The sequence below is a fragment of the Eurosta solidaginis genome, chromosome 1 (genome assembly GCF_040869045.1).
Source record: "Eurosta solidaginis isolate ZX-2024a chromosome 1, ASM4086904v1, whole genome shotgun sequence".
Classification (NCBI taxonomy): Eukaryota; Metazoa; Arthropoda; class Insecta; order Diptera; family Tephritidae; genus Eurosta; species Eurosta solidaginis.
Genome location: NC_090319.1, coordinates 165,828,534 through 165,842,700, shown reverse-complemented (window position 1 = coordinate 165,842,700; position 14,167 = coordinate 165,828,534). Strand labels below are relative to the sequence as shown.

The window sequence follows — 14,167 nt, the reverse complement described above, 5'->3', positions numbered from 1 at the left end:
TACCAACGGAGGCACTATTCGGAGGAACTTTCGAGTTTAAATGCCGGGAAGCTCATCGGCTTAAAGAGTGAAGTCCTCCCTCTTACCCCCCTTGTCGATGAAAAGGGCATATTGAGGGTGGGCGGTCGTCTTTCAGGGGCCAAGGATCTTCCCTACAGTGAACGGCACCCGATCATTCTGCCGTATGACTGCCGGCTCACACGACTTCTTGTCCAGTTCATCCATAAAGACACCCTGCATGGGGAGAACCAACTTATGTTTCGTCGCCTACGCACACAATATTGGATCCCTAGTGTAAAAAATATGATCCGATCGGTCATACATAATTGCAAAACGTGCACAATATTCCGCAAACGGACCCAAACCCAAGTTATGGGAGATCTACCCCCAGAACGAACCACCTTTTCGAGGGCTTTCACCAATGCGGGAGTAGACTTTGCCGGACCATTTGACATCAAATCTTATAGCGGAAGAGGATGCCGCATGTCAAAGGGTTACGTCTGCCTCTTTGTTTGCTTTGCAACCAAAGCGATCCACTTGGAAGCCACTAGTGACCTCAGTACTGCCGCATTCCTGGCAGCTTTCGATAGGTTTGTCGCTCGGATCTCTCGGAGGATGTCCAAAGAACATCTACTCCGACAACGGAACCAACTTTGTCGGAGCTTCCAGAGCTCTCCGCTCAGAACTCAAAGCTTTCCTGGCGGACGGTCGCAACCAAACTTTATCCAAGTACAGTCACCAAAACCTGACATGGCATTTCATACCACCAGGAGCTCCTCACATGGGCGGACTATGGGAGGCAGGGGTCAAAAGCTAGGAAACAAATCCTGGCACCACGTTGAATCCGCAACCAATCCTGCAGACCTGGCTAGCCGAGGACTATCAGCGAAGGAGTTAGTCAATAACTCTTTGTGGTTGCAGGGACCTTCTTGGTTACAAGAAGATAAGACAGAATGGCCAATACAAGAAAAGGACTATCGGACTAACATAGAGGAGAAACGGGTGCAGGTTCATACAACTTCAAAAATAAAAGAGAAAGACGACATCCTCGAACGGTTTTCCAATTTATCCAGGGCCTTGAGGGTCATATCGTATGTTCGAAGATTTATCCAAAGAACCAATCCTAAGACAAAATCTTCCTTTAAAGCGGCATCGCACTTCATTTCACCCGATGAAATCCAGGCCACGACAAGTCAGTTAATAGCTTTCTACCAACGGAGGCACTATTCGGAGGAACTTTCGAGTTTAAATGCCGGGAAGCTCATCGGCTCAAAGAGTGAAGTCCTCCCTCTTACCCCCCTTGTCGATGAAAAGGGCATATTGAGGGTGGGCGGTCGTCTTTCAGGGGCCAAGGATATTCCCTACAGTGAACGGCACCCGATCATTCTGCCGTATGACTGCCGGCTCACACGACTTCTTGTCCAGTTCATCCATAAAGACACCCTGCATGGGGAGAACCAACTTATGTTTCGTCGCCTACGCACACAATATTGGATCCCTAGTGTAAAAAATATGATCCGATCGGTCATACATAATTGCAAAACGTGCACAATATTCCGCAAACGGACCCAAACCCAAGTTATGGGAGATCTACCCCCAGAACGAACCACCTTTCCGAGGGCTTTCACCAATGCGGGAGTAGACTTTGCCGGACCATTTGACATCAAATCTTATAGCGGAAGAGGATGCCGCATGTCAAAGGGTTACGTCTGCCTCTTTGTTTGCTTTGCAACCAAAGCGATCCACTTGGAAGCCACTAGTGACCTCAGTACTGCCGCATTCCTGGCAGCTTTCGATAGGTTTGTCGCTCGGATCTCTCGGAGGATGTCCAAAGAACATCTACTCCGACAACGGAACCAACTTTGTCGGAGCTTCCAGAGCTCTCCGCTCAGAACTCAAAGCTTTCCTGGCGGACGGTCGCAACCAAACTTTATCCAAGTACAGTCACCAAAACCTGACATGGCATTTCATACCACCAGGAGCTCCTCACATGGGCGGACTATGGGAGGCAGGGGTCAAAAGCTTCAAGAACCACTTCAAGAAGATCGCTTTGGGTCACAAATTTACCCTTGAAGAGTTCAGCACACTACTTTGTCGAATCGAGCCCTGTCTCAATTTTCGACCGTTAAGCCCCTCCTCCAACGAGCCGTCTAATTTGGAGCCCCTTACTCCAGGCCATTTCCTCGTTGGAGGGCACCTGTTAGCTCCACCGGAGATCGACGTCAGCGAGAATCGCGCATCACTCGTCAATCGATGGGAAAAACTTAAGGCGCTGCATCAAACCTTCTGCAAACGGTGGAAATCGGAGTATCTCACCGAATTGCAGAAGCGCGTTAAGTGGAAGCATCCACAATCAAACCTTAAACAGGGAGACCTAGTAGTCATTAAGGAGGATAATCTGCCTCCTAACGAATGGAGACTAGGTCGGATAGCCAATCTTCACTATGGCCCCGATAACCGAGTTCGAGTCGTCGAACTGGATACGGCAAGGGGACAAAGCACCAGACCAATCACGAAATTGGTCCTGCTACCACCCTCCAGTGAGGGTGACTTGTAACTCCCAACCGTTATAACCCCGTAACCCAGCTCTCGTTCCCCCCGAACGAGGCCACCAACCAACCCCCTAGCCCAGCACTCGTTCACCCCGAACGAGGCCAACAACTCTCTCAACCCAGCTCTCGTTCACCCCGAACGAGGCCAACACAATCCTAACGCAGATCCATTATCTGCCACAGAATACCAATTAATCAATAAGCACGATTTTGTCTTAAAACATCTAATATTTTATTACCGTAAGGTAATATAGTTAACATCATACCTTTTAATCTGTTTGCAACAATTACACCCAGAGAAAATATGAACCGGGGAAAACACTCAACTCACTTCATCTCGTATCGTATCCTTCCGCCCGTAAACTGAATGAATCAAAACCATCCGTCAGTCCAGGCGCCTATAACCACTCGGTTACATAAACGGACATGCATATATATCATATGTATATATGCAAGGGTATGCGTAGCACAAACCCCCTATTCCAATGACTCTTCTTCCTAGAGATCCGCGTGCTTAAAACGCGCCGCGGGATGTTGCCCTCCGGCCGAAATTGGCCACAGGTATTTTAATCAAACTCGGACCTCCCTGGCAAAAAAATGTATTCCCAAAAGAACTGCCAGCGCGAGCACCAATTCACCCTGAAACAGAAGAAGATAGCATTGGGAAAAGTATTGCACGATTCAATAGGTAAGGGTACGCTTAGCTTACTTAATTTGGATCACCTGTTCATAAAATATTTGCTCAGAAAATTTAAATATTGCATTTAAAGCTAAGTTAGTAAATACTAGCGCACACTTCGCAACGACTAAATTGTGCAGGCCCACCTTATTCGGTCCAATATTTCGAAAAATTAAATGCCTGCAGAACAGTCTGATAAGCCAAATCTCTTCCTGGCATGTTTCGGCGTATATACAAGGAAGAACAATCGATAAAAGGCTCTGTGTAAATACCAACATTTTCAAACATTTTGGCCAGTTATGAACGAAGTGCGCGCGACGGCATGCAATGCAAAAGAAAACTACTTTCGCGCTGCCCGCTGGAAGCCAATAAGAGGTGATAGGCATTAAACGCTGACCATTGAGAAGCGTACATACTATAAAGGTACCTTCTAATTGGTGATAGAAACCTTCTTTCAAAAGCATCGGCCACCGATCTGAACCAGAATGATCTTCCATTACCCGGTAAACCCAACCAAATTGGGTATTATTTAGCGAAGAATTGTCACGCAATCGGCCCGGCTTTATGTTTTGATAAGACTTTCAATCATTTCCATTATCTATCGACCGTCAGTCGATATAGCCAGTTCCAGCTAGTTACAAATGAGTTCAAAACGTACGTTTACATAGTACCAGTCTGGCGCTGGTTATAATCCGATAAGCCGATTGTGCTACTACGTCAGACAGAACAAAGTAAAACACTGAACTAGCGTGTATTTCAACATTATAGGTAGATATACATATATACATACATAGATGTAACTTTTATTAATGGTTGGAAAGATTTCGGAATACCACATTTCCTTCGCAAAAACACAAAAAAATTGTAACGTGTCTATGGTCACCCTCTTTCCAGCAACACAAATGTACTAGAACAACAGTTTTAGGAAATCAAGCATTCAAGTTTACTGTTTCAAAAACCCCCTACATTTCGTCCCACCTCAATGTATCATGCAAAATGTGGATTTTAGGTCACGGCAGCATTTTGACAATTGGGGAGTCGCGTGCAAAGAAAGTTGCACATTGAGAATCGATAAAACGTTTGAAGTACATAGATATTTTTTTTGAAAGCACAGAATTGCATGCCATCAAGAGGCTTACTTCACCAATTTTGAACTGTTTCTGTTGCTCCCCTTCAATTTGCGAACTATATGTGGAACTATTCAAACTCTGCAATTCCTTATGGTGTTCAAAGATTATCCTCTTTAACTACCCTAAAGGCGGAGGTATCAGCATTGCAGAAACAAGGGAAGGGACAACCCATTGGTTCTAATATAAAATCTATTAAAATCAAAACCGGAACCAACCCAAAATAACAAGTAACAATTGCTGCACTTACCTCAGGATTGCTGGTGTGATAATTCTCACCTCCGGGCAAGATTCGGTGATTTGAATTTCATACTCAAATGAGGTAATGTGGTCCTGAAGTGTAACGGTTGGTACGAATGTACGGCGACAATCCACCTATTCACATATCAAATCATTCTTTGGGCAGTTTGCCTATCGCCTTTAGGTCGCGCACTACATTTAGGCATACTGGGATTTTGTTCACACTCACAGTATAGTATCGATGACAATACACATGATTTCCACAAGATCACTTGTTGTCAAAGAGCACTCACTTCATGGGCATTTATGCATTTGATTGTGCTTTAATTTAATAAGGTCTAGAAGCCATTTTAACCTTTTTAATTTTTCTTTACTAACTCCTGCGCTGTTTTCTCAACCTTTTTACGATATATTATAAAACATAGCAGCTGACTCCGGACCTTGATTATATGAAATTGTCAAATTGGGAGTTCAATCATTGTAGGTCCGTTCGTTAGCAATTCAAATAAAGTAAAGCGCTTATGGTGTCGTCACAGCGGTGGTGTGTCGCTCTTCTGGCTACTTTCAAAGATACGAGTGACGCTGCCTCTATCCACCACACCACCTCTGGGAATGCACGCGTAAGGTAACAGTCGCCATGGACATCCATCCAAATGAGATTGAGTTTACTGCTTTGAGCAGCGAAACCCAATCGTACTCGAGCTCATGTTCGTTGTCCACATAGCGTTGTAGAAAACCCTTCACAGCGCTACGGTCGAACCACAAGCTGCAGTCGGTAAACACAACCCGGGCAATAGTTTGGTGTACCCCAATTCGTAGACAATATGATAGCCGCCCTTTTTCCCTTTTGCATACCCATCAAGCAAAGTCTGTCGCCTCTCGCCACCTCTAACGGCTTGATGTGTAAACGATCTGGAAAGGCGGCAAGGGATTATTTAGCTGAAGGAATTAGTTCGTCGAAAGTTACCTGCTTCAGCTTGAACCTGCTTTTAGGGAGATGTCAAGATCGAATGCAGGTAATTATTTATTGCTTCCGATTGGGTGATATTGTCGTGCAGCAGTGAATTACGACGACTAAGGTGTTGTGCAAGAGTCCGCACTTGGTAGAATGGTAGTGAAGCGCAAAGCAATATTGACGAAATCCCGTTCAATGAAGACAGAACTCCCAGCCACTAGCGCAGGTGCCATAGCAACTTGCCGTTCAAAGTCTATTGGGTAGTAGCACACCCACACCCCGGACTATACATAGCTAACGACGGTGGATCAGCTCAAGCAGATGCATGCGCAATTGCCGAAAAACTACCAGATACGTATATCGTATGAACTGATGACTGAACTTGCAATTTGATCATTAAGGGTCTCATGGAAATAAAATGTATGATCCTGAGGAGCTAAATCATATTGAGCCATTCGTACAAATGATACTTTCAAAAAAATGCGAGCCACCGGCATGACATTGTTTGCGTTGTTGGATCAAACGGTTAAAGATCAGCTAAGAGAACTTATCCATGTTACCTGCAGCGAAAACAAGGGAAAAAGGAAAGAAATTTGTCTATTTATAAATTCATTCAATATATGTGTGTATCCATATTTCCATGAATGAAGGTCAGTTTGAATGAATAGTGTAAGGTTGCCACTCGTATGACATTTCTCTTTTTGGTCTCTTAAGCGGTGAACACATTGTAGGCGATACCGTGGGACCACAAGTCGGATCCGTGTGATCCGAAAAGCACGATCAGTCATACGCGAGCTAGGTAGGTGCCCGACGCACCCTACCAACAGATATAGTTCGGAACACACACTTTCCATTATTATTTTCATTTGGAAAAGTTAAGTCTTCTTCTCAACTCCAACTTAGTTTTAGACTGTTTCGTGAACTATAAAGAAATAACTTCGAATTATATAAGACCGCAAAATTTCCAAGCCTTTCAACGTTGTTTAGTAGCGTACACTTAACGGTGGAAGAGCTAATGGGAGATTTCAATACAATCTTTAAGATTGATAAAATAATTAAAGGAAGGGTCAGAATGGTTTTACGAAATAGTAATTCAACAAAATCAACGTTATGGGAAAACCCAAAACAAAAAATGAAAATTTCCAGAAATAATTATCAGCGTTGATGTCGCGTCAGGACTCAGACGCGAGCTGTCCCTAAATGATTGCATGACATGACCATTATGTCTCATTTCGTTGCCAAATTGGCAGAACCGCACAGCTGACTCATTCCAACGATTGGAAGAGTGAACAGCTGACAGCTCTACAAATTACCACACTCAATAGTGTAGGCTATTTCCGCCCGGATGTGTTGAAATCAACAAACACACCACAATTTGTGATTCTCACACAACATGGCCCAAATCAACACAAAGAGTGTTCCCAGACAGCGAATAAAGGCCACTTTACATCTGTCGCACATTTATCTGCACGACGTCATTTGACTAGTCATTTTACAGTCATTCAAAGGTTATATTCATAGTGACATTTGCATGGGCGTGGGTAAGCTTTGTGACCAAATTTTTTAGGGCAATTACAAGGAGCCGTGAAAATACACGGGTAACTCGTGATACCATCTGCTACACAAATGTAGCGTATATTACCGCATATTGCCTGTATTAGGCAAACACCAAAAAATATAGTTTGTCCTAAGTCTATATTTAATAATTCTTAATTTCACTCCTTGATTGTTTCAACATCAGAACTTTCATTCTGATGAAAATATTTTCAACATTAAAGATACCTTTACGCGTATCTCAATGCAATTTTACCAAACCTAACAGTGGTTTCAATCACTACACGTCATTATGTCGGCAGACTGACTTAATCAGATTATTCATCCCGAGTACGCCAACCACAAGCTCAGCCTATTAAGCTCCTTGTCTCCGCTCATAAGCCACCCAACCCAAGGGCATCTACGAATATTCTATTAACAATTTGATATTCCAGAATGACTGGATTGTCCCATAAACGCGCCAAGACGGAGGCACGCGGCAGTACATTCAGCGTCCCATGCCGGCTATGTGAAAAATCGCACAGCATAAGGCTCTGCCCAATTTACCGGGGCATGACGAACATGGATCGACTAAAGACGATTATAGATCTGAGATACTGCACCAATTGCTTATCGCCATTCCACCAACGGAAGACATGTCCCAGCGAAGACCGCTGTCATCGGTGCAACGAGCAGCACCACACGTCAACACACCTCGACGACGTTCCACCACCGTCCCATGAGAGTGATGGCGAAGAGAGCTCCGACGGAGCCCTATCCATCCACGCCACTGAACAAACCCTGTGGTGGGAAGCGGACGTCGCCGACGAAGAGATCGAACGACGGGAAGATCCTACTGCAATAGTAGCAACAACACCACCGGGCGGTTCAGGACCACAACGTTTCCGACCGCTATTACGTCATGAAAAGCCTTCAAACTTACAACGCGGGGATGGCGGGGAGACACGTCCTTTCCCCCCATCGCACCGCTCTGCCGGGGGGCGCCGTGGCGACGCGGAACCGCGTCCGTCCCGCTCGTCACGACGCTTAATTGGCAGGGCCGTATAATGCTCGTAACCAAGTAACCACGCTCGCGCGCTAACCAACAACGCCAGCCGGCTTCCAAACAGGACGCCTCCGGGAGACGCCTCTAGCAACAACCATTACATGCGCATTTGTAGCCATAGCTCCAACGGCGGTCGTTCGGATAGCAGCAGGAGGGAAGCTCCACGCAGTACGCGCCCTTATCGATCCGTGCGCTCCGAATTCAATCATCGATGCAAATCTCGCAAAGGACCTCGGGTTAGAGCGTACCGGCACGTCCTATCACGTGAAGTGCACGCTTGTTCTGCGAGGGAAGTACGGGGTAACGGGAGCAGTGACGACCCAGGCCACAGTGGTGTCGCGATATTCACGGCTTAGTCCGACAGCAACTCTGGATCCATCAGTAGCCACGGCATTCCAATTTATGAAGCTGGCGGATCCAGCTTTCCACCGGTCTACACCGGTCCGGCTCACACTAGGTGCCGACGTCTACGCCAGCCTAATGGTTAGCGGCACACCACTGTCGAACGTCGGCGGGCTGCTGACTCAAGCCACCATATTCGGGTTGGTAGTGTCTGGAGCCCACCAGCAATAATCAGGTATCTGTCCATTCAATAAGTAAAGTGCACTAAAATCAACCCATGTCTATTTCGACTAACATCTCTTTATTCACAGGAATCCCACGGAGAAGCGTCTGGCGTCGGTCGAATTATGTATCCTGGTCACACTATTTTTCTTCCATACGCATTTACAGCGGGGCTAAATTTAAGTTGAGATTCGTTAATTTTAAGTTGAGATTCGTTCTCGCGAGCCCTTTGGGACTTGGTTGTTGGGGCGTTACGATCGTTTCGAAGTTGCTCGCCGCAAGGGGGCCGGCATGTTTAGGCCACAAGCCTAAATATGGCGGTGCACCCTCGTATTACTTAACTTTTTCTTTTCGTTGTCCTTTTACCCCACATCTTTCATTTATACATATCGGTTTATACCGATAACCGTTTACCCCGCCGGATAATAGTTAAGCCTAGGATTCGGCGGTGACCACGAACAAAAGGTTTTTTACCTCTTTCACTTCTTTTGCGAACGTCTAAGAAACCGCCAGCAGCCAAGCCACCGAAGGTAAGTCTTTCAATTATATTAAAAATTCTAAAATTCATTTTTGCACCTCCGTCATCGGAAATATTGAATGTGAGTAAGTGGATTATCTTTGCAATTGCTTTTACTTTCATTTTATTTTCTAACGAATTCATGGAATTGTGATTAAGTAGATTAACTTTGCATTTGCATTTAATCTTATTTCAAGAAACATTGCTGTGTATCTTTTTCTAACCAATTCCATTTATTGTGATTAAGTGGACTAACGTTGAATTTGCATTTCCATGTATTTTAATAAATATTATTGTTCACTTTTTTATAACGAATTCGTTTGTGTATTTTCTTTTCTTCTCTCCCCACCATTATTACGAGCGCGCCCTATCTGTGGTCTGCTTCTTTATCCAAAAACTGTAAACTCTTTGAGTTCTTTAAATACCTCAGTTGACAAAAAGCTTTTTTTCGTATCTATATTATGACAACTACTGTTAGCTGATTTCATCGAGTCTTTAGTTTTTATTAAATTCGAAACTGCGTTTATTTGAAATATATTTCTGCCCTTAGTTTTTATTAAATTTTGTATAAAACATATCCTTTCTACGTTTGTGGATGAATGTGGTATCGCCAATACGCCTTGCACTATTCTATAAATATTAGAAAACATATGTGCGTTTAATTCATTTTTAACTGATCTTAATTCTGCCCAAAAGCTGCATATATTTAAATTCTTGAATTTTTAAGGCTCTAATTCTCTGCTAAAGCTCTAAATTCGGAATTAATTTTCTCTATTTCATCAAATTCAGATTTCGGAAACAAGTCGATAACTAAAGGCACAATACTATTTGTTTCGCCGCTTAAAAAACTTTATGGTGAAAGCTTTGCAGCCCACAACAAAGTTTTATCATTTAAATTAACTTTCTATAATAAGGTACTACAAAATTTTATATAAAATTGTTTATCACAGCTCTTAAATATGTGTACGTCATCTTTTTCGAAAAGGTTGTTTGATAGAATAATATCCACATTAACACCACAGTAAAGTTCATCTGGGGTTAAGTGATTTTCGTCTGAATCAATATTTAACATCCAAATGGGACTGGAGTCTAAATAAGGTATTTTTATAAAATTTTTAATTTGGTAATAAGAAAGAAATGTAAAATATACCTACTTTATAAAAAGTACTTTGAAAATTTTCAGATATAAGATTAATATTTTGATTACTGCTTTTATTTTCAAATACAGAAAGTTTTAAATAATACCTGGGGGTATCCCATTGCTCAAGAATTGTATCTATGACTGCTTGTCCAGAAAGACACCTTGTGGGGGCGTACTTTAGTATAACATGCATTTCTGTACCGAAATGTTCTTGAAAACTCTGAAAGTCTGCCGTCCAGCAGGAGTTTATCCAAAAATGATAGTTTACGTCTTTTAAAAATGTATCAATTTTGTTGGGAAATACATTACAAGCGGTCATTGAAGCTAGATTTGAAATGTGACAAAGGCATCCATTAACATGCAGATGTGGAACAACTTTGTTCAGCATTGCTGCACTCCGCTTTTTGCTCCCATCATAACCGAGCAATGTCGGCAGTGAAACCAATCATTTTTTCAAGTGGTATTGAATTGTCTTTCAAAAATTGAATAATGGTATGAAATCTAAAAATCTATCAATGTACTTTTTATAAAAAATTCGAATCGAAACTGCCAAATTTTTTGATATACATATATCAGTCGTTTCATCTATTATTAGAGAGTAATAATTCTTCTGACAAAATGCAATTACGGATTTATAATTTTCTGACCCTGTTATTTCAGTTATTATTTTCTGTGCTTTAATTTTGTAGATGTAAAATTTGTTCACAATTTTAGAGCCAGTTATGCTATTTTTCATAAGCATATTTAAATGATCCATAATTGCAAATGGCAAATTGTACTCGGCAACAAAACAACTTAACTATCTATATATTTTCTTCGAAACATTTTAAATTTTTTTGTATATTCAGAGCTGCTTTGCAACTGACTTGAAGTGTAGGGCGGTGTTTTACAAAAATGTACCAAATATGTCAATGTAGTACCAACGTACTTTCGGGAAGCGAAATGTACCAAAAAAAGTACAAATGTACCATGATTATCATCACTGCTACAGATCCTTACCATTTACAATCCTGGCAGCTTTAGATGGTGAAACTGCCCCTTTGCCCTCCCTATCCATGGCTTACATTTCTGTGGGGAAATTTTAAAAATGGGTGAAAGCCCCGCCTTCCTACAACTTACGTTACCTTCGGGTTCAGACAGAGATAGAAAAAAACTTAAACGATCATTTTCCTCTGATCAATACAAAAATTCGTTTATTTCCACAGATAACGTACATATATTCAAAAAGTGTGATTGACCTTATATCTACATGCATATGTTTTTGTTGTTATACTTGACTTCTAATTTTACATATGATTACCTCAATATGAAAGAAGTAGAAACTTCAAATCAACACAAACAAAAGTTATTAAAATGAATTTTCGGAATTTTCAAATACGTAAAGTTTTAAATAATACCTGGGGGTATCCCATTGCTCAATAATTGTATCTATGACTGCTTGTCCAGAAAGACACCTTGTGGGGGCGTACTTTAGTATAACATGCATTTCTGTACCGAAATGTTCTTGAAAACTCTGAAAGTCTGCCGTCCTAACAGGAGTTTATCCAAAAATGATAGTTTACTTCTTTTAAAAATGTATCAATTTTGTTGGGAAATACATTACAAGCGGCCATTGAAGCTAGATTTAAAATGTGACAAAGGAATCCATTAACATGCAGAAGTGGAACAACTTTGTTCAGCATTGCTTGCACTCCGCTTTTTGCTCCCATCATAACCGAGCAATGTCGGCAGTGAAACCAATCATTTTTTCAAGTGGTATTGAATTGTCTTTCAAAAATTGAATAATGGCATTAAAAATACCCTCCGTGCTACTATCGGTCAATGGTATGAAATCTAAAAATGTATCAATGTACTTTTTATAAAAAATTCGAATCGAAACAGCCAAATTTTTTGATATACATATATCAGTCGTTTCATCTATTATTAGAGAGTAATAATTCTTCTGACAAAATGCAATTACGAATTTATAATTTTCTGGTCCTGTTATTTCAGTTATTATTTTCTGTGCTTTAATTTTGTTGATGTAAAATTTGTTCACAATTTTAGAGCCAGTTATGCTATTTTTCATAAGCATATTTAAATGATCCATAATTGCAAATGGCAAATTGTGCTCGGCAACAAAACAACTTAACTATCTATATATTTTCTTCGAAACATTTTAAATTTTTTTGTACATTCAGAGCTGCTTTGCAAATGACTTGAAGTGTAGGGCGGTGTTTTACAAAAATGTACCAAATATGTCAATGTAGTACCAATGTACTTTCGGGAAGCGAAATGTACCAAAAAAAAGTACAAATTATCATCACTGCTACAGATCCTTACCATTTACAATCCTGGCAGCTTTAGATGGTGAAACTGCCCCTTTGCCCTCCTTATCCATGGCTTACATTTCTGTGGGGAAATTTTAAAAATGGGTGAAAGCCCCGCCTTACTACAACTTACGTTACCTTCGGGTTCATACAGAGATAGAAAAAAACTTAAACGATCATTTTCCTCTGATCAATACAAAAATTCGTTTATTTCCACAGATAACGTACATATATTCAAAAAGTGTAATTGACCTTATATCTACATGCATATGTTTTTGTTGTTATACCTGACTTCTAATTTTACCTCAATATGAAAGAAGTAGAAACTTCAAATCAACACAAACAAAAGTTATTAAAATGAATTTTCGGAATTAGAGAGAGGAAGCCAAATGCATATTGCCAAAAGAAAAGGCTCTCCCCTACAATTTAAGCTACTCTTCGCTCGCTCTAGCTTATGCTATTCAGAGCGGCGGTCAAAAGACACTTGCTTATGTAACTATGTACATGTGTATGTTCATGCGCATACAGAAAGTTATGTATATTATGGTGCAAAAAAAAAAAATTGATTTTCAATCGTGGCAATATTTTACAACCAAAATTTTTTTCATTAAATAATGTTAATAAAACAAGTATATAAGCATGTAAAACTGCAAACATATATGTATGTAGGCAACATACCCAGTTAGAACGCTACTTGTTATATAAAGCATTAAATTATCCATGGTGCTACAAAAACTATGCGTGAGAAATTCAAAAAGTTTACATCAGTTTGTTAAGACAGAGTGACAAATCCTCACGTATATTTTTCTATACATGTGAGCAGCCTTCTCTTTTATGTTCACTAAATTCTGCTATTAAGCTTTCATATATTTTTCCCTTTTCAATATGCTATTCATATGCCATATATAACATGATTTATACAGCAACGAATGTCATAAATCTATGTGTTAGCGTTATGGCATAAATATCATATTATCTAGCTGTTGTATTTATCCCATAGTCCTAACGCATCTATAACGAACAAAATAACACTAAACTTTTTTTAATAAAATTTTTATTAAAATGAATTAAAAAATTAACACAAAATTTAATATTATGTTAAAATTAAATAAGTTTAAAATTTATCAACCGGCAATCATAAATTTATCCACCAATGCTAATGCCCAAACTTCTGTTGGTTGTCTACAATAGTTTTGAAGTTTGCGTTTCTAAATTCCAAAATTTTATCTGAGTGTTCTGTAGTGCCATAGTAAATTGCATTAAAATAAATTGTAGATGGCAACCCTCTTTAGAAATGTGCAAAAAATTGTTAGAGTCGAGCAACTCGGAGAGTTTCTGATTGGCTGAAACTGCCGTTGCTCAACGCCATGATTTATTTCGACGCCATAATTAATTTCGTTGCTAAGCAACGTAAGGAAAATATGCCAAGCCGCAGAGTTGCGTTAGCGGCAGTTTTTAGTTTGAAGTGAATCGGCAAATTAACT

The 14,167-nt window shown here is 40.7% G+C and overlaps 1 long non-coding RNA gene across 1 annotated transcript in view; it reads left to right on the top strand.

Annotated features, from left to right (window-relative positions):
* The window catches only part of LOC137239490 (uncharacterized), a 28,947-nt gene extending 19,833 nt beyond the window's left edge, over positions 1 to 9,114 (top strand). Inside the window, exon 3 of the long non-coding RNA XR_010949396.1 lies at positions 8,806 to 9,114. This is a non-coding gene — a long non-coding RNA (uncharacterized lncRNA). The remainder of the gene's footprint in view (positions 1 to 8,805) is intronic.
* Positions 9,115 to 14,167: the final 5,053 nt, after the last annotated feature.